Source organism: Schistocerca americana, chromosome X (assembly GCF_021461395.2).
Source record: "Schistocerca americana isolate TAMUIC-IGC-003095 chromosome X, iqSchAmer2.1, whole genome shotgun sequence".
Taxonomy (NCBI): Eukaryota; Metazoa; Arthropoda; class Insecta; order Orthoptera; family Acrididae; genus Schistocerca; species Schistocerca americana.
This window is the reverse complement of record NC_060130.1, coordinates 194,676,317-194,697,317: the sequence shown is the minus strand read 5'-3', so window position 1 is coordinate 194,697,317 and position 21,001 is coordinate 194,676,317. Positions and strand designations below refer to the sequence as shown.

Here is a 21,001-nt window from a genome sequence, read left to right as displayed (position 1 = left end):
GTTTAATATATCCTTGAACTATGAAGTCCCTATTTTAAGAATGCTGATGAACTGTATTTAGTTTCTTGTGTTTTGTTAAACTTCACCCAATGTACATGGACCAATAATTACAAATGATTTGTGAGGAAATAAGTATAAGGTTTAATTGACAGAGATACAATGAATATATCTTATGATTTTTTGTGGCCAGAGAATGTGACTCCTGAGGATAACCTTTCGTGATACCTTCTCACTAGATAATAAGGAACTGTACATAAATCCTGCACATCCATCATTATTGAAAAAATCAGTATGGTCCAAGGAGAAATGCAAGATCTTTTTCATCTAACATCATCACTGGAATTTTTCTTGTAATGGTTTGCAAATAGATGCAATTTGTAGTGCAATCATTTCCCCAGCAGTTTTATAATTAATCCCACATTTATTATTCTTTGTTATTTTTTCCCAATCCATTGCCTGCAAATACAGTTTTGTTTCCTTATACTTTTACCACAATCAGTGCAAATGGCAAAATACATTTTGGATATATTAATTATTTCTAAATGTGTTGTGTACAAGTTCCAGGTTCTTCAAGAAAAACTAGATTTAGCTAAAGAGGAACTTTCACAATGCAAGAACAGCTTAAAATTGCAAACTGAAGTGCTGATGGATGCAGGGTGTAAGTATATTTTTAAGACCAATAAACAGGATGTTAAAATTATTCCATATTTTGAGAGGTGCTGTCATAATGATTGTGTAACTGCTTCAGAAACAATATTACATTTTTTCCCCTAGTGTTTTCCAGCAAATTAGATAACAATGCTGAAACAGCTGAAAACTCAATAGAGGAAATGCTAGTGAAGAGGCAAGGTCAAAGGAATAACAGAAGAGGGATAAGAAAGAAGGAAAGACATTACCAAGGAATTTTTGAGTTTCACAAAGAGGATATTAGACATATTGTTAGGCATGTGATATTTGGTCAGTATATATCCCTGAATAATTTTTCATTATGTTCACTCATGTGTTCTCTTTATTGAAGTGCTTCCATTGTTTATGAATTTTACATTCTTTTAATTGCAGAATTAAAGCCACATATTGCTGTAACATTACTGCCAGGATTGCCTGCATACATTTTGTTCATGTGCATTAGGCGTGCCGACTGTCAAAATGATTATGAGAAAGTATGATTACTCCTGACAGCAACTATCTACACCATCGAAAAAGTTACTAAGAAAGGCCATGATGATATTGATATAATGGTTTTGTGGCTTTCAAATACTGTGAGACTTCTGCATAATCTGAAACAGTATAGTGGAGACAAAACATTCCCAAGTGAAAACACATCACTACAGAATGAACAGTGTCTACAGAATTTTGATCTCACTGAATACAGAGAAGTTCTTTCAGATACAGCTGTAGAAATCTACCAGGTATGCCTTATATTTACTGCAATTTTGTAGCTGTTGTACAAACAACAGATTCCAGATGATGATGATAATTGGTGGTGGTAATGTAATCAATAGACAAGACTTGCTGCATCGACTGCAGTCAAGAAGTGTAGCATGGCCTCCAATTGCTTCTAAAAAATACTCTGTGGAATTTCTCATTTCTCAGTCCTAAGACCACCTGCGCACCAATTTCTACTTTCTTCTGAAACTCGTAAGTCCAACCATTCAATACATCTCATTATGGCTTGCTGCTATGAACCCACTGAAGAAATCTTCACTCTTGCCTATCAACACCTATAGTCTACTGCTTCCAGCCTAAAACACTACACCAGAGGTACTAATTACTTCTTCCATCAATTCTCGACATGTTAATCACTGTATCATCTCCATCTGCACTATTACACAAAGAGTAACTCCCCACTAATTCACCATAATTCTCCCTCAACAATCCTCTTACCCACCTTAATCCCTAATTTCTACACATTGAGAGAAGACTGTCAAGAGAAGCAGTCATCAGCTGAGTTCTGTGATTCTCAGAAAGTCGTTTTGGAACACAACGAGCACAGAACCCGTTATAGCCTAATCATTTGGACGTGATCCCATACAAAATGCATGAAGAAGTCTGTAAAAAGTTATGGCAGTGGAGATATGACAAAACTGATAGTTTTCATGAATTTCTTTAGTGATTTTCCTGCACCAGTTTGTTGCTGACTACTGATGGCAGTGTGGCTGGTGATCATGTTTTAACATGCTACAGCTCACTGTAAACATTGCACTAAAATTATACCATTTCTCATAAAATGTGTGCTGGTATGCAAATAAAATGGACGAAAAAATGTTTTGTAGTGCTCTCCATATGATAACCAGAAACAAGTGTCAAGTGCTGAAATGGTCATCCACACTATGCTCAACTCAAAAAAGCAATAAAACTGTCTGTTTTGATTGCACATGCTCTGGTGTGACATTATCCCTGGTGGCACTAAGGGCATGATGTCATTCACAAGTCAGTATTTTTCTTTGAAGATGTCTGTAAGGTGCTGTGAAAGCAATATGGTAAATTCAGTATATGTTCTACTGAAGAGGCCCTTTTCCAGTAGATTTTTGGAGAAGAAAGGAAGAATTAGAGTTAGGTACACCTATTCCAAATTTAAATCCTAACAAATCTGGATCAAACTGTGTGAGTAGAAATGGGTGGATGCCCCTTTGAACTTACTATCATATGTCACCTGCATGGGCCATAAAAAATGTAAAGATCTCTCTAATAATTTGTGAGTAAAGTATGAGGGATTTGTGAGCAATACTTGACATATCAGTGCCATGGTGCACTGGTCAAGCATGCCAGCTGGCAGTTTGTCAGCTCACATTTGATTCTTGTTGCTCTGTGCTTCTTTTCCCTCATCATAATGATAAAGTTTCAATTATAAAATTTTAAATACATTTAAACAGTTAAATTTATATTGGTAAAATTAATATATTCAATTTAGTAAAGATTACTACACTTGTAAGTCAAAAGGTTGTAGGTGGTGGTAAAAAAGTGAGTATATGAGGAGATTTAGTATGAAAGTGTATGAAGAGCATTGGATTTGTGTTTGTGATGTGTACAGTGTGTTATTTTCTTTCCATGTTTGTTATTCATGAACAGTAATGCGTGGGGTAGAAGGGGTGAAAGATCTAGGACATCAGTGCATTAACAAAAAAGAAACAATGGAAATCATAAACATATAGGGTGGGCAGCAATCTGTTTATTTACTGATAATAATGTGATGTACAGGAACTTTTCACTGTTGTGTGACTGTAATGGGATACAAGATGCCTTAGACAAGATTTCTACTTAAGATACAATATAGCACTGCTTGTTTTCATAAGAGGTGTGATGCAGTGGTCCTCTGGACATAAATACATGTCAGACAGACCACTACATTGTACTTCTGAACAACACAGGCACTGCAATATCTTATTTAACTACCAGCACTGGGCAAGTGACTTTCAATTAAAATGTCTCCCCTGTATGGGAATAGACATAATGGATGTACTAGTGTAGGTTATAGACATATGGTTAACAACATATAGAAGATCAATTCTGCCCATGAGGTATGCTTGGGTAGCTTAATGGTAAGATGACCTCTTGCAATAAGCAGAAAATCAGGGTTCAAATCCCAGCCCAGCACAAATTTTCATTATCGTCATTCCATTATAGGGCTGCTTGTTGTCCATATTTCAACTACAAATTTATTTGAAGATTCCTAGTTGTCATGAATGGCAGCTAGCTCTTCATGTACAAAAATGTAAGTTAATGTGGATGAGTAGGGAAAGAAATTTGTTCTGTAACAGCATTAGTAGTGTGCCACTTGGCACAGTCAAATCATTTAAACATGTGAATGTAATGTTGCAAAGCAATATGAAATGGAATGTGCATGTGAGGATTGTGGTTGTGAAGGTGGATGATAACCAGTTTTGTGGTTACCTGTAAAGCAGATGTCATATAGGATACTAGTGATCTATTCTCGAATATTGATTGAGTATTTTGGATCTGCAGCAGATCATATTAAAGGAAGACATTGAAGCAGTTCAGAGGTGTGTTGCTAGACTTGTTACCAGTTGGTTTGAACAACACACGAGTATTATGGAGATACTTCAGCGACTCAAATGGGAAGACGATGTTTTTGAAGAAAACTATTAAGAAAATTTAGAGAAATGGTATTTGACTCTGACTACAGAATGATTCTACTGCCACCAAATATACTTTCCATATAAGTACCAAGAAGATAAGACATGAGAAATTAGGGCCCACACAAAGGTGGACAGTCATTTCTCCCATGCTATATTTTGAGTGTAGCAGGAAAGGGAATGACTACCACTGGTAAAGGCTACACCCTGCCACGCATCATGTGGTCAACTGACGAGTATCTACATAGATGTAGATAAAAATATCATACATGAGCTTAGTTCATTATGTAAGGCTAATATCACAACAGTATTAAGTCAATCCTGTCATGACGATACAGTCAAAAAAAATCTGTTTATATTTGTAGTATTGTAGCACATTGGTAAAATTTTGCATGAGCCACCAGTGTTAGATGGACAGCAATTTTTGTCATCATCATCATCATCATCACAATAGAACAATTATGAAAATATATATTCACATAAACAAAGATTTCTTCATACTGTTGATGGTCTTGATTTTTTAGGAGTGGACACAGCTCCCAGGATATTTCCAACAACATTTTTCAGTGTATAAAATTCAGAATCCAACGTTCCCTAACCACATATGTGAAATATTTCATGAGAAAATTCCAAGATAAACAAGGCTTTCAGAATCTGCATTTCAAAAAGAAACCAGAGAAACATAAAAATGACTTTTTAACTGATTTGAAGTTTGAGTGAAAAGAATACTTGGCAAACCCTTAGGCAAAAGCAAATACTAACTCATCTTGAAAAAAGTAAATAAATAAATTTGAATTTTGTATAACTACTAATTAGCAATATTAAAGAAAAATACTTACACTAAGACAAAAACTGTAAAGCAAATATTAACGCATTAGGGGCAACAAGACTAAAACTAACACTCAGCAATCTGAAAATTTTAACTTGGATGCAGAAAATTCTAAGATAAATGATTTGTTTTCTTATTCAATTGACTTCCTAAAGTTACTAAATTTTTTGAAAAGTTAATACTATTTTGAAAACAGTCTTTTCTGTTACTTTCATCATAACTGTAAAATACTATATCATCTGCACTATTGTAGATTACTATACCAATTTCGCTACTGAAAAATGCGATACCATATCTTAGAAACAAGTCCTCTGTACCTTTTTGGCACTACCATGGCTACAGTACTATTTTAAATTGTCAGTAGTTCATGAAATACTGTGTGCAGCATAGACACTACTAAAACGTCAAGGCATTTGTTAAAGTTTTGTGTGCTACATAAGCACTACTCAGTTCCAGGATACTAGATTGTGTGTATAGTAGTTCAAACATAAGTCCGGTGTGCTAACATGGCACAGCTTCAATTCGGGATACCACATTGTAAAATCTAGCACTTAACTAAAAGTTCTTTATGACAATTTAAGTCCAAGTCCAGTTGAGGGTACCATGTAGTGTGTTTAAACACACAGCCCAGTTCACTATCAGTTTGGTTCAACTCGTGGGTGAGGATAATATACAACATCAATGAAATAACATATTTATTAACACTATGGTAAATGTCCATAGAACATGTCATATAACAAACACTGAAACCATAAAAATGAAAATATCCTCTCCAGATCATGGTGTTGTCTGAAATTTACATACCATTTCTGGTTGAATATTCACTTAAAACCGGATTTAATTGGACAATGTCCACAAAGGTAATACACAAAATTATATACTGTACACAGATGATATTATGTATCAAATTTAGGAAAGCAAGTGCCCACAGATGTCAATAACTCGCCCGATATCATTTACGCACTTCGGTGAAAATAGGATTTGCTTGCTTTGTGTCATAGACATCTACATAAAATCGCATGGTGCCTTCTGTTTACAAGTAGTTCAAAGACAAAGAATAGTATACATATATTACTAGTTATCAGACAGTATCTTCAAGGTATTTACAAAAATGATAGTGTTATGCAGTTTTTTTTTTATGCGGTGTGGGTATAGTATTCAGTGGCAAAGTAGTCTTTGTACCTGTTAGTATCATTCAAGAATCACTCCCATACTCATAGTTGCTTACATAAATAACAAAACAGCAAAGAAAATATGTAACACCACTTAGATATTAAAAGTCATTGTGTGGGATATGGTTGTGGTGAAACACTTTAAAAACTTAAAAACTAGAATTTCTGTACAAATAAATGCAGATCATTACATGTTTTAGTAATTCACTATTGGGTTGTAACACTTGGTGCACATCAAGCACAAAACAAATTCATTATAAGTCTGCCATCTGGGGTAAAATGTTTCAAAAACTTAGTATATACCTCATCATGTTTTCAGAAAAGTAACTATATAACTCCCATCATTCATCAGATTTTCAGAAATAGTAACAGAACAGTTATATGTCTCAAGTATATAGTCTGATACAATAAGTAGTTCAATTTATAGAGCCTTTTGAATATTGAATACATCTACCCACAAGTGTTCAGATGTGTTTTCTTGACTTACCTTGTAAGATTCAGTGTAAGTAAAAAGATTTCATAAGTTCAGAAATAAACATTTCTGACTTCTCATTATCTTTCAACAGTGTACAAGTATGTAGTGGTGTATAGGTATAGTTGTTAATTCCCTAAAAACATTCTCCAGCTTACTTCCTATTTGAAAGTGTCACGTACTTCACATTAATTACCAACAAGACACTTAATCACTTTCCAGTGCACAGATTACTGACATGTTGCCTAATTACAAAAGGTGTCACACTTCACATAGACCCAACCTTTCTGCATAAATTTAACTGAGTATTTACTTGCATCTGTTACTTCAGACCGAAAACAACTTGCTCTACAAACCTTGCAGACTATATGTGTCTTTCATAAACTTTCTCCATGGTAAGAAAAAGTTATGTTCCCTATCCAGTCCCTACCCAACATCATTCTCCTCATCACATAAGTAATACATAAATACTTCATTAAATACATCTAATATCTCCTCATTGTATCAACATAATAACTTTACCTATTATCCTCATAATATCACCTTATTACTCCACTAAATACTTGTTGTTGTTGTTGTTGTTGTGGTCTTCAGTCCTGAGACTGGTTTGATGCAGCTCTCCATGCTACTCTATCCTGTGCAAGCCTCTTCATCTCCCAGTACCTACTGCAAGCTACATCCTTCTGAATTTGCTTAGTGTATTCATCTCTTGGTCTCCCTCTACGATTTTGACCCTCCACGCTGCCCTCCAATACTAAATTGGTGATCCCTTGATGCCTCAGAACATGTCCTACCAACCGATCCCTTCTTCTGGTCAAGTTGTGCCACAAACTTCTCTTCTCCCCAATCCTATTCAATACTTCCTCATTAGTTATGTGGTCTACCCATCTAATCTTCAGCATTCTTCTGTAGCACCACATTTCGAAAGCTTCTATTCTCTTCTTGTCCAAACTATTTATCATCCATGTTTCACTTCCATACATGGCTACACTCCATACATATACTTTCAGAAATGACTTCCTGACACTTAAATCTATACTCGATGTTAACAAATTTCTCTTCTTCAGAAACGCTTTCCTTGCCATTGCCAGTCTACATTTTATATCCTCTCTACTTTGAGCATCATCAGTTAATTTGCTCCCCAAATTGCAAAACTCCTTTACTACTTTAAGTGTCTCATTTCCTAATCTCATTCCCTCAGCATCACCCGACTTAATTCGACTACATTCCATTATCCTCGTTTTGCTTTTGTTGATGTTCATCTTATATCCTCCTTTCAAGACACTGTTCATTCCATTCAACTGCTCTTCCAAGTCCTTTGCTGTCTCTGACAGAATTACAATGTCTTTGGCGAACCTCAAAGTTTTTATTTCTTCTCCATGGATTTTAATACTTACTCTGAATTTTTCTTTTGTTTCCTTTACTGCTTGCTCAATATACTGATTGAATAACATCGGGGAGAGACTACAACCCTGTCTTGCTCCCTTCCCAACCACAGCTTCCCTTTCATGTCCCTCGACTCTTATAACTGCCATCTGGTTTCTGTAAAAATTGTAAATAGCCTGCCGCTCCCTCTATTTTGCCCCTGCCACCTTTAGAGTTTGAAAGAGAGTATTCCAGTCAACATTGTCAAAAGCTTTCTTTAAGTCTACAAATGCTAGAAACGTAGGTTTGCCTTTCCTTAATCTTTCTTCTAGGATAAGTCGTAAGGTCAGTATTGCCTCACGTGTTCCAGTGTTTCTACTTAATAATACTTAAATACTACTTGATACTTAATTCTTAAATAATAACAATAATAATAATAATAATAATAATAATAATCCCCGTGGAGGCCCGGGAAAAGAATAGGCCTCTGGTATGTTGTTCTGCCAGTTGTAAAAGGCGACGAAAAGAACAAACCACTAATAGGGCTAACCCCCCTTTTAGTGTGATTAGTTGGTTCAGGACAGAACTAATGAGGCCTCGGACAAGCGCTGTCATGGTCGGGGACGACGCTTGAACCCTTTGCCTGTCCAAAATGGTAATGACACTGCTAGCCACACGGAAAATGATTTAAATCCAAATAGAGGTGTTTTGCAGGACATGCTTCCTGCAACCACCCTAGAAAGAAAACAAAGACAGAGGATGAGATGGTCTGATGAAGTTAACTGACACCTCATGTTCTGCTATTACCAAGCAAAAAACTTAGGAACCAACACAACTGGATACAGATCACAAGTATACACAACATTTATTACCAGATACCCAGAATTAAAATTTTTAACAGAACAATGACTAGCTGATCAGATCCGTGTAATAATCAAAAATAACAGGATACCCCAGTCAGAATCAGAGAACATCAAACAACAAGTACAACAAATACTGGAACAAAATAATATGCAATCAGAAGAAGAATAAAATACAGTAATGGACTCAAACATCCCAGAGCAAACAAATAATGAACACCACGCATCAATTAAACAATCAGAGGAAAACAAAATCTTAAGACAGCCACCAGAACAAGCACAAATAGAACACGAAGTGACACACATGTTAGATATAGAAGAAAAATTTCAGCTGACATATACAGAATACAAAGACACAAACACAGACATTAGACCATTCTTGCATAGACCACCAAATAACCCGCAAGTCGAAACAACAATAACAACTATCAACACAATCTTACACAACAAAATAAATGAATATACAATTATGGAAGAGTTACAACTACTGGTTTATATAGAAGCACTCACTACACTAAATATACACACTAGGCAGAGATCAGAACCAACCAGCATGGCAACACAGGCTACAGATCAGAATAGAAAAACTGAGAAAAGACATCGGACAGCTAACACAATTTATAAGAAATGAAATATCAGACAAAAAACAAAAAAGGTTAGGTAAAATCACACAACAAGAAGCGATAGAGCAATTAGATGGAAAGAAGCAAAAATTACAAGCATTGGGCAAATGACTTAGAAGATACAAAAAAAGTAAAAATAGAAGGAAACAAAACCAAACATTCAACACAAACCAAAAGAAATTTTACAAGACAGTAGATAACACACACATTAAAATAGACAATCCACCAAACATAACAGACATGGAACACTTCTAGAGCAACATATGGTCAAACCCGGTACAACATAACAGACATGCACGGTGGATACAAGCAGAAACAGATACATACAAGATGATACCACAAATGCCTGAAGTGGTAATTTTGCAACATGAAGTCACCCGAGCAATTAATTCTATGCACAATTGGAAAGCCCCTGGAAAAGATAAAATAGCAAATTTCTGGCTAAAGAAGTTCACCTCAACACATTCACATCTTACTAAATTATTTAACAGTTACTTAGCAGACCCATACACATTCCCTGATACACTTACACATGGAATAACCTATCTGAAAACAAAAGATCAAGCAGACACAGCAAACCCAGCTAAATATCGCCCCATAACATGCCTACCAACAATATACAAAATATTAACTTCAGTCATTACACAGAAATTAATGACACATACAACACAAAACAAAATTATAAATGTAGAACAAAAAGGCTGTTGCAAAGGAGCGCGAGGATGTAAAGAGCAACTGATAATAGATGCAGAAGTGACATATCAAGCTAAAACTAAACAAAGGCCGCTACGCTACGCATACATTGATTACCATAAAGCTTTTGATAGTGTACCCCATTCATGGTTACTACAAATATTGGAAATATACAAAGTAGATCCTAAATTGATACAGTTCCTAAACATAGTAATGAAAAATTGGAAAACCACACTTAATATCCAAACAAATTCAAATAATATCACATCACAGCCAATACAGATTAAGTGTGGAATATACCAAGGAAACTCATTAAGTCCTTTCTGGTTCTGCCTTGCTCTGAACCCACTATCCAACATGCTAAACAACACAAATTATGGATACAATATTACTGGAACATACCAACACAAAATCACACATTTGCTATACATGGATGATCTGAAACTACTGACAGCAACAAATCAACAGCTCAACCAATTACTAAAGACAACAGAAGTATTCAGCAATGACATAAATATGGCTTTTGGAACAGACAAATGTAAGAAAAATAGCATAGTTAAGGGAAAACACACTAAACAGGAAGATTACATATTGGATAACCACAGCGACTGCATAGAAGCGATGGAAAAAACCAGATGCCTATAAATATATAGGATACAGACAAAAAATAGGAATAGATAATACAAATATTATAGAAGAACTAAAAGAAAAATATAGACAAAGACTAACAAAAATACTGAAAACAGAATTGACAGCAAGAAACAAGACAAAAGCTATAAATACTTATGCTATACCAATATTGACCTACTCATTTGGAATAGTGAAATGGAGTAACACAGACCTAGATGCACTCAATACACTTACACGATCACAATGCCACAAATATAGAATGCATCACATACATTCAGCAACAGAAAGATTCACATTAAGCAGAAAGGAAGGAGGAAGGGGATTTATCGACATTAAAAACCTACATTATGGACAGGTAGACAATTTAAGAAAATTCTTTCTAGAACGATCAGAAACTAGCAAAATACACAAAGCAATCACTCATATAAATACATCGGCTACACCACTTCAATTTCATAACCACTCCTACAACCCTTTAGATCACATAACATCAACAGATACGAAGAAAGTAAATTGGAAAAAGAAAACACTACATGGCAAGCACCCGTATCATCTAACACAGCCACACATCGATCAAGACGCATCCAACACATGGCTAACAAAAGGCAATATATACAGTGAGATGGAAGGATTCATGATTGCAATACAGGATCAAACAATAAACACCAGATATTACAGCAAGCGTATTATTAAAGATCCCAATACCACAACAGATAAATGCAGACTTTGCAAACAACAAATAGAAACAGTAGATCACATCACAAGTGGATGTACAATACTAGCAAATACAGAATACATCAGAACACATGACAATGTAGCAAAAATAATACATCAACAACTTGCCATACAACATAAACTAATAAAACAACATGTTCCCACATACTAGTATGCACCACAAAATGTACTGGAGAATGATGAATACAAATTATACTGGAACAGAACCATTATAACAGATAAAACACCACCACATAACAAAGCTGACTTCATACTCACCAATAAAAAGAAGAAATCAACACAACTAATCGAAATATCCATACCCAATACAACAAATATACAGAAGAAAACAGGAGAAAAAATTGAAAAATACATCCAACTGGCTGAGGAAGTCAAGGACGTGTGGCATCAGGATAAAGGTGACATTATACCAATTATACTGTTAACTACAGGAGTCATACCACACAATATCCACCAGTACATCAACGCAATACAGCTACATCCAAACTTATATATACAACTACAGATATCTGTAATTATTGATACATGTTCAATTACGTGAAAGTTCCTAAATGCAATGCAACATATACTGTACAGTTAAAAGGAAGTGACGCTTGACCAAGGTCCGCGTCACTTTCCATTATTGACCAGACATAACGTCTGAGAAAAGAAAGAATAATAATAATAATAATAATAATAATAATGATAATAATCACCTACAAAAAATCACCTGCTTCATCCTGCACAATAGATAAACTTCACAAAATAACGTAATGTAGTATAAGACATTAGATTAGATTTACTGTCATTCCTTTTGATTCGTAATCAGGAGGTCCTCCAGGATGTAGAACATGTCAGACAAACAATAATACATGACAAATAAAGTATTTACAACTAAAACACATAAGCTAATGTACCTTCCAAAGGTCCCAAGTGGAATGATTGTCATTTTTTTAATGTACACTATATAAAAGGATCATTTTACAACACTCATTTACTAAGGTCACATTAATACACAGATTTTAAAATTTTTAAAAATGTTTATTTTATTTATAAGGTAATAAACACATAACTACTACAGTACTTATTTACAGTGAACACATTATTGCACTGAAATGGTGCAGAAGTTTGATTGTAACACACACAAAAATCTGTTGGTTCGACTGAGAAATTCATGAATGGAGTAGGAGGAGTTGGCTACCAATAAATCCTTTAGGCTTCTCTTAAACTGAATTTCATTGGTTGTTATGTTTTTTATGGCTGTTGGCAAGTTATTGGAAATGTGTGTTCCTGAATAAGGCACACAATTTTTTACAAGAGTAAGTGACGTCAAATCCTTGTGAAGTTTATTCTTATTTCTAGAACTGATTCCATTAACTGCGCTGTTTTTTTGAAAAAGTGATATATTTTTAATGACAAATTTCATTAATGAATGAATATATTGTGAAGCAGTAGTTAGTATCCCTAGTTCCCTAAACAGGCCTCTACAGGATGTTCTTGAGTTCATACCACATATAACTCTTATTGCACATTGCTTTAGCTTGGCTTGATGAATTACCCCAAAAAATAATCCCATATGACATGATGGAGTGAAAGTAGTCATAGTATGCCAGGTTTTTCATTTTTATATCTCCTATGTCTGACAGAATTCGCATTGAAAATGGAGATTTGGTTAGACACTTCTGCAGTTCTGAAGTGTGCTCCTCCCAGTTGAAATTATTATCAAGTTGTAATCCTAAGAATTTAACACTGTCCACTTCTTCTATCTGCTTGTCATCATCTGTTAGGCATATACTCGTGGGACAATCCTTACAAGTTCTGAACTGCATTTAGTGTGTTTTTTTCAAAATTTAGTGACAATGAATTGGCTAGGAACCAGTGATTAATGTCCACAAATATTTTATTAGCCGGTCTTTCTAAGACTACACTTGATTTGCTATTTATTTCAATGTTTGTATCATCGGCAAACAAAATGAACTTGGCATCTGGTAATGTTACTGATGAAAGGCCATTGATATACACAAGAAAAAGTAAGGACCCTAAGATGGAACCTTGTGGGACCCCAGATGTAATTAGTTCCCAGTTGGCTGATGCCTAATAGCTCAATACATGTTTCTTTCTTAATAACACCCTTTGTTTCCTGCCAGAGATATTAGATTTGAACCATTTTGCAGCATTTCCTGTTACACCATAATACTGTAATTTACTTAAAAGGATATTGTGATTTACACAGTCAAATGCCTCTGACAGATCACAATATATACCAGTTACTTGCAATTTTTTGTCTAATGAATTAAGTACATTTTCACTGTAAGTGAAGATAGCCTTCTCAATATCAGAACCCTTTAGAAATCTGAACTGCAACTATGACAGTATGTTATTTGTGATAAGATTCCACTGATAAATGACTGGTTACACAGATAGCTTAATATGTTACTTAACTCAGAATCACATTCTTTAATTAACTGTGTTGATATTTCATCATACTTACCAGATGTTTTTGATTTTAAGGATTTTATGATGGACGTTGTATCGTATTGTATTGTGTGGAACTGGGAACCTAGAAATGATGGAGAGGCTTTTTCCATGCCATAGCCCTCAGTGGTTTACAACCCAACAACAGGCTACAGCAGTCCACTCACCCCACTACCGCCCCACACCAAACCCAGAGTTATTGTGCGGTTCGTCCCCCAGTGGACCCTCTTCCCTAGTAACGCTTCACACCAGAGTGTAGCCCCAATGTTTTATGTTTTTGTGGTAGACTAAATATGGTGTACACATACGCGGAGAAAATTTTTGCACAGCAATCGCTGACATAGCGTAGCTGAGGCAGAATAAGGGGAACCAGCCCGCATTCGCTGAGGCAGATGGAAAACTGCCTTAAAAACCATCCATAGACTGGCCGGCATACCGGACTTCGACACTAATCCATCGGGCAGATTCGTGCCAGGGACTGGCAGTGACTAGCAGTGCATTAGACGGCACAGCTAATGGTGTGGGCCAAGATGGACATTACTTCTGTTGGGGTAGTGAGGGTCAGATTCATATTATGGAAGTTACTTGAAATGTCTGGTCTAAGGTATCCCACGGCAGCATCTACAGAATCTGGCAACCCCATCTTTTCAGTAACAGTTGTAAAATGTTTGTTAAGAAGTTCTGCAACATTATACACATCTGTCACCAATGTATTATTTACTCTTAATGCTATTTGCCCCGCTTCATATCTGGTTCTACCAGTCTCCCACTTCACTATATCCCATGTTGTCTTTATTTTGTTATCTGATATGACTATCTTTTCCATGTAATATATTTGCTTTGATGTCCGTATTACAGTCTTTAATATTTTGCAGTATCTCTTGTAATGTGCTATAGCGTCATCATCAGAACTGTTTTGGATTGACAGATACAGTTTTCTTTTTGTTTTACAAGACACCTCTATTCCTTGAATAATCCATGACTTCTTTGTAGACTGTGCTCTAACCTTGGCTAGTTTTGGGGGAAAAGTGTGTTCAAATAAGGTAAGCACTTTATTAGCAAAAGTGTTATATTTTTCATTCATGTCATGAGCACTGTAAACATCACTCCAGTGAATGTCTCTGAGGAGTGTCCTAAAATAATCAATTTTTGCCTTATTGATTACCCTCTTGAGTTCAGATTTAACATATTTTATATCCTGTTCAGTATTAACATTTAACAGAAGGAACTGCTTGCCATGCTCTGAGAGGCCATTGACTATTGGTTTTGTAATATAATTCTGCTGATTGTTAAAATTCTTAACCAGCAGCTGTTTATGCTGATGTAACAAGCTAGAATTATGTTTTTTTGGTTTCTTTCTCAAACTGAAGGTTTGTCTCAATCCTAACCTCTCTTAAAACTTGGTTTCTTTCTGTCCTCACTACCCTAAAAAGAGTCTTCCCTGAACACTATAACCACTGGTATTTTATCACTCATGACAGTCCCTCCCCCCTTTAACTGTCCTGCTATTTGCTCAGCCAGTTTATCCTTCCCTTTTCTGTTGAGGTGAAGGCCATGCCTAGTATAATCCCACATATTGAGAGAACCAACAGGAACCACAGCAATGTGTGACCCTGCACCTGACATAAGCAGCCATTCCAACTCCAAATTCGGGAGGACGACGGTTCAATCCCGCATCCGGCCATCCTGATTTAGGTTTTCCGTGATTTCCCTAAATCACGCCGGGATGGTTCCTCTGAAAGGGCACGGTCGACTTCCTTCCCCATCCTTCCCTAATCCGATGAGATCGATGACCACGCTGTCTGGTCTCCTTCCCCAAACCAACCAACCAACTCCAAATTAACTCTACTGACAGAAGAGTTCAAATTGGGTTGGTCATGGTGCCCAAGAGCATATACTAACTCAACACTAGTATGGTTCGATGCTGATGCAATCTTTGCCAGGTCACACTATGCACTGCACCCAGGAACTCTGTCAATATCTTACCTGGCCCACCCACTGTAACCACGGTGTCTTCCGTAGTGAAATCTTTGCAAAGTGATCCTAAATCCTCTGTCACCTGCTCCAGACCAGCACTAGATTTAAAAAAATTGGTGACCTGGTATTCTCATTCTAGTTCATCGTGCAAAACTTGGCCAACACCTCTTCCATGGGAACTACCTAACACCAACACTTTCTTTCTCTTTACTGATTTCCCTACATTCCTACTTTTCAATTTGCTGCTGAAAGTTTGTTGTGCCCTGTCTACACCTGCAACTGCTTGAGGCTCACCAGCTTCTAACCAAAGCAACAGGTCAAATCTATTTTCCACATTCACCACGAAGCTGTCAGACAAAGTTCTAGGCCTGTTCCTCCTGTTGCCATTTCTCGCCTCTTTTTGCCCTTCTCCCTCCTTAACGTGTCAAGATCCCCCCTGGCCTCATCTAACTCAGCCTGAAGGGTGCCAATTTTCCCCTCCTGTTCTAGTATCATCCTACCTCTACTACATATCCTATGAAACCACTGACGAGTATCATTTACTTCCCCCACTCCCACGCCACTACAGTCGCCCACATGGAAAAAACTTCAGCACCCGTCACACCAAAGCGCCGATCTAAGATTCTATGGCAAGTCAAGCACTTTTCACTCATGATAAACGTAATAGTTGATTAAGAATAAGTCAATTAAATTACAGGTAAACACGAAAATATGATTCCACAAATTTGGCCTATACGCAACTGTGTGTAAAGAGAAACAACAGCGTGAATTTTCTGAAACAACAACTTAAACTTTACACTACTTTCTGGAAATGTGAGTTAAATAATGAAAAGGTATTCTACAGTTAAATGGCTGGAGAGAGCAAATAACAATTGAATGAAATTCTATCACCTAGCTGCATTCAGAGAAGTATTTGAATTACTCATGTCAATCTGTGTCAGTAATTATACTGTCTGAATATACAACAGTGGATGAACAACTGGTTGCATTTAGAGGCAAATGCAGTTTCCGACAGTATATACCAAGCAAGCCTGCAAAATGTAGTTTGAAAATTTTCACCTTATGTGACGCTAAAACATGGTATACTTTGGGGATGGAAATCTATGTTGGGGAAACACTTAGAGGGTCCCTTTGCACTGTCAAACTCGCCTAAGGAGATAGTAAGTAGACTTGTACAGCCTATCGGAGGCACAGGACGCAATGTGACACTAGACAACTGGTTTTGTTCCATACCACTGACTGAAGAGCTCCTGAAAAAGAAACATACAATAGTAGGAACTTTTAGGAAGAATAAGAGGGAGATCCCTCCAGACTTTGTTTGCTCAAGAGGTCATGAACTTAGAAGCAGCCTTTTTGGATTCAGAAAGGATATCACCATGGTTTCATATGTGCCAAAGAAGAGCAAAAACATTATTCTTCTTTCACCTTTGCATCATGACTGTGCCATTGACACAAATACTGCAGAGGAAAAGAAACAAGAAATTATAACAATGTACAATAAGACCAAATCAGGTGTGGACACAATAGATGAAATGTGCGCTACTTATTCAACCTCAAGAAAAACTAGACGCCGGTCACTTGCCCTATTTTTTTGAATGATTGACATTGCTTACAATAATGCCTTCATCATATATGCAAATAATAACAATGAGAGGATTTCCCGAAGAATGATTTTACGTGATGTCAGAAGGTCATTAGTAAATCCCATAGTGTGTAAGAGAGCAGCCACTCACTCCCTGCCTAAACAAGTTAGACAGAAAGCCACAAAAATGGCAGGAATTGAAGACAGCAACAATGCACCACCTTCTGAACAAAGGATACTTAAGCCCAGGTGCTGCACAGTTTGTCCTCGGGCTAAAGATATAAAAGTTAAATTGCACTGTGCTCGATGTTTGAAAGTTATGTGTGTAAAGCACATGAGAAATGTGTGGGAAAAGAGCTATGATAACGCACTCCTTGCAGCCAGTGATAGTGACTGATTTCATAAAATGTTTGTATGAATTGACTGAACAAACTTTTAATTATAAATATAAAGTCTTACACCTGTAATACAGTATGAAGAATAACAGAAATAAATAATTAAACAAAATATTGTAAGAAAATGGGAATTATTGCATATGTTTCAAATAACCCAGTTTAGTACTAAAGTAACATTAAATAAAACGCTAATATACTGGGAGATAACATTCTAAATAGCCATTTGTGAAGTAAACATATTCATATCAGTGATATGCTGCACAACAGTGTCATTATAGCCACTATTATTTTGGGTGTTAGCAACACCCTACGCGACTATTAACGTTACGAAAAGCCACGTGACCACATAAGGGTTAAGGGTCAGAAAGGTAACACTCCCTACAATCACTTCATTACTTTCAAATACACTTCACTAGGCAACTGTACTTTCACTTATTACATTATACAAACCCTTTACAAGCTAGTGCATGACGCTAAATAGCTCTGGTGTATTCTTCTACTAATACCTATATATACCCTATACTTCCTCAATATTCCCCAAAAAATTGTGTACATACAGTGTACTAACCTCATTACTCCTGCCATTATACATCCTTTTACACTTTCATGTTTACTGGTTACTCAGGGCACTCAAAATAATTTGATACACTTGTACATTTTGTAAAATTCCATTACCTTACCTTTTTGCTATAATCAAAAAACTTTTTTCCCTATGAACAGAAAAACATCCTTCTGATTACTTTTGTACTCATAAAATAATCAAATAGTTGTTAACTCTCTGAATTTTACATAATCAGTGTTGTATAGGTTTTATGTTACTGTTTACTGTCAAAAATGACTGTTCACCAATGTTTCTGCCAACCGGGAGGGTTTCAGTTTAATCTATCACCTCTACTATCATTATCTCTCACATGTGTGGGGGACTAGTTACTATTTGTCCATTTTCCACCACTATTTTCAAAATTCCCATCACCATTTCTGTTCCCAGAATTTCTATTCTCATAAAACTGTTGGTCCCCATGGTTTGATGCTACATCCTGATAATTTCTAAAATTATTTGGATTCCTGTCATTCCTTGCCAGGATGTTGTTGTTATGTCCTTGGTTAAAACTGTCATTATTATTTGAATTTCTATTATTATTGTGATTACTCCAGTTAAGCCTCCTGGAATCTGTACTGTGGTGGCCAAACCTGTTACACACCCTGTCCAACGTTTCTACATATTTCAGGACTGGTCTACAGAATCATCTGGCCCATAGAGTAACCCCATTTCAATTATTTCTGGTAGCCTTCTCTTAAGTGCACCTATGTGAGTTAATTCATGAAAAGGTTGGTCTAAGTGAGAATGTTTCATGATCTGGTCTTCGCAAAACTCTTTCATATCCCCATTCTGCTCCCTGTACATCGGACCATTTAAAAACTCACTCTTTATCTGTGCCTGTTCAGTGTCAGACCAAAACTTTTTCAAAAACACTTTTTGAATTCATCTATGGATAAATTGCTACAGTCACGTTGGATGGCCTATGACAGCCCTTCCCCTTCTAATGTTCTTTTAATAAACTTAATTTTTAATTCATCACTCAGACCAGGGAGAAAACTATCATGGCAATGTCATATAAAATCAACTGGATGGAAATGCTTGTCACCGAGGAAACATTTTAGTGGCATAGTAGGAAGGCTTGGGTGTCCTACATTGCAGATTTTTTTTAGATAAGCCCCATCTTGTTTTTTTTTGGTAATAGTGACATCACTATGTAAGTCTAACACATTTGAGTCTGTTATCTCAGATATTTGCTGAACTTTTTTTATCTATTTCTGAGGCAACACTGTCTATTTTTTCATTTTGCTTATTTATAAAGTTTACAGCTTGTTTACTAGTGTCTCCAACAGCATCTTTACATCTAACTTCAAAAGCACCTATCTCAGATCTGAGACCCTTGTCTACTTCCTATGGTTTTGTCTCTAATGATTGAATTTTGGATTCTGAAGCCTCTAACTTCCCCTCTACTTTTTTCACATGTTCATCTGTAGCTATCACTTGCGAAAAAACACCAACTAAGTCTTTTTTAATATCTGAAATTTGTGCATTAAGCTCTGCTCTAATGACATTACATTCTGAGACTATTGACTTTCAAGTTTTTCACTATTTTTCTCTGTCGATGACAGTTTTTTCACTATTTTTCTCTACCAATGACAGTTTTTCACTATTTTTCTCTATCAATGACAGTTTTTCACTCTTTGTTTCATTGATGACATCAATGCAGTAAACATGTCTTGTAAATTTAACTGTTTCGGTTTTTCACTCGCATTGTTTCACTTACGTGCAACTGTACTTGTTTCTCATGGTCTGGAATCAAATATAACACACTACTGTCTAAAAATTTCGATTCTGCATGGATTTCATTTAACTTTTTTGGTCAACTATTGCCTAATGCATCCTGAAACATGCCTTTATTGGCTATGTCTTTTTTAAAGTCATTAGTTGAAGCTGGTAGCTTCAGCATATTTATTTCATTGTTCTGATCATGATCCATTTGTTGTAAATTTGTTCATAAATTATCAGTGCTAGAAAAAATGCCAGTCAGAATGTCCACACAACATTGCACTGAGAAAGTACAAAAATAAATTTTTTAATTGGTACTTAGCTTATTATTGTCCTGGATTGGGTAGGTGGTGTCAACTTTCGTAATAATGATTCAACCTTTTAAAACCATGTATGTCCATAGTGTTGTGTCATTCCAAAACTTCTCAACATGTACTATGTCAAACAATATTTGGTTTAAGATCATTACACTTTGCAACACAATTACATGCTTTTTGATCACCTGAAACATAAACACTGTCAAAAATCCAAACGTATAAGTATCCTGGCCACAAGGGCACCACTTTAACGACCTCCTTTGTTATGCACATTGGATGACTGTTAATTGTAATAATTGTTCATTGAGTAGAAATACTGTTGGGCAGATCTAGTGGTAGATTTAAAGAAAAAATACTCTTCTTGTTTCCTTTTTTAAAGGATCTCCTTCAATCCATTCCTTGAATTTCTTCTGTGTGGAAGCCAGGTTCTCTTTTAGGTCTGGAAACCCTATAGATTGACATGCTTCTTGAAATGACATA

At 36.0% G+C, this 21,001-nt stretch overlaps 1 protein-coding gene across 1 annotated transcript in view; it reads left to right on the top strand.

Annotated features, from left to right (window-relative positions):
- Nucleotides 1-1,324: 1,324 nt before the first annotated feature.
- Nucleotides 1,325-21,001, top strand: part of LOC124554786 (unconventional myosin-Vb-like) — a 67,620-nt gene continuing 47,943 nt past the window's right edge. The window contains exon 1 of the mRNA XM_047128434.1: nt 1,325-1,409. The gene's annotated coding sequence lies outside the window, so the exon portion shown is untranslated. The remainder of the gene's footprint in view (nt 1,410-21,001) is intronic.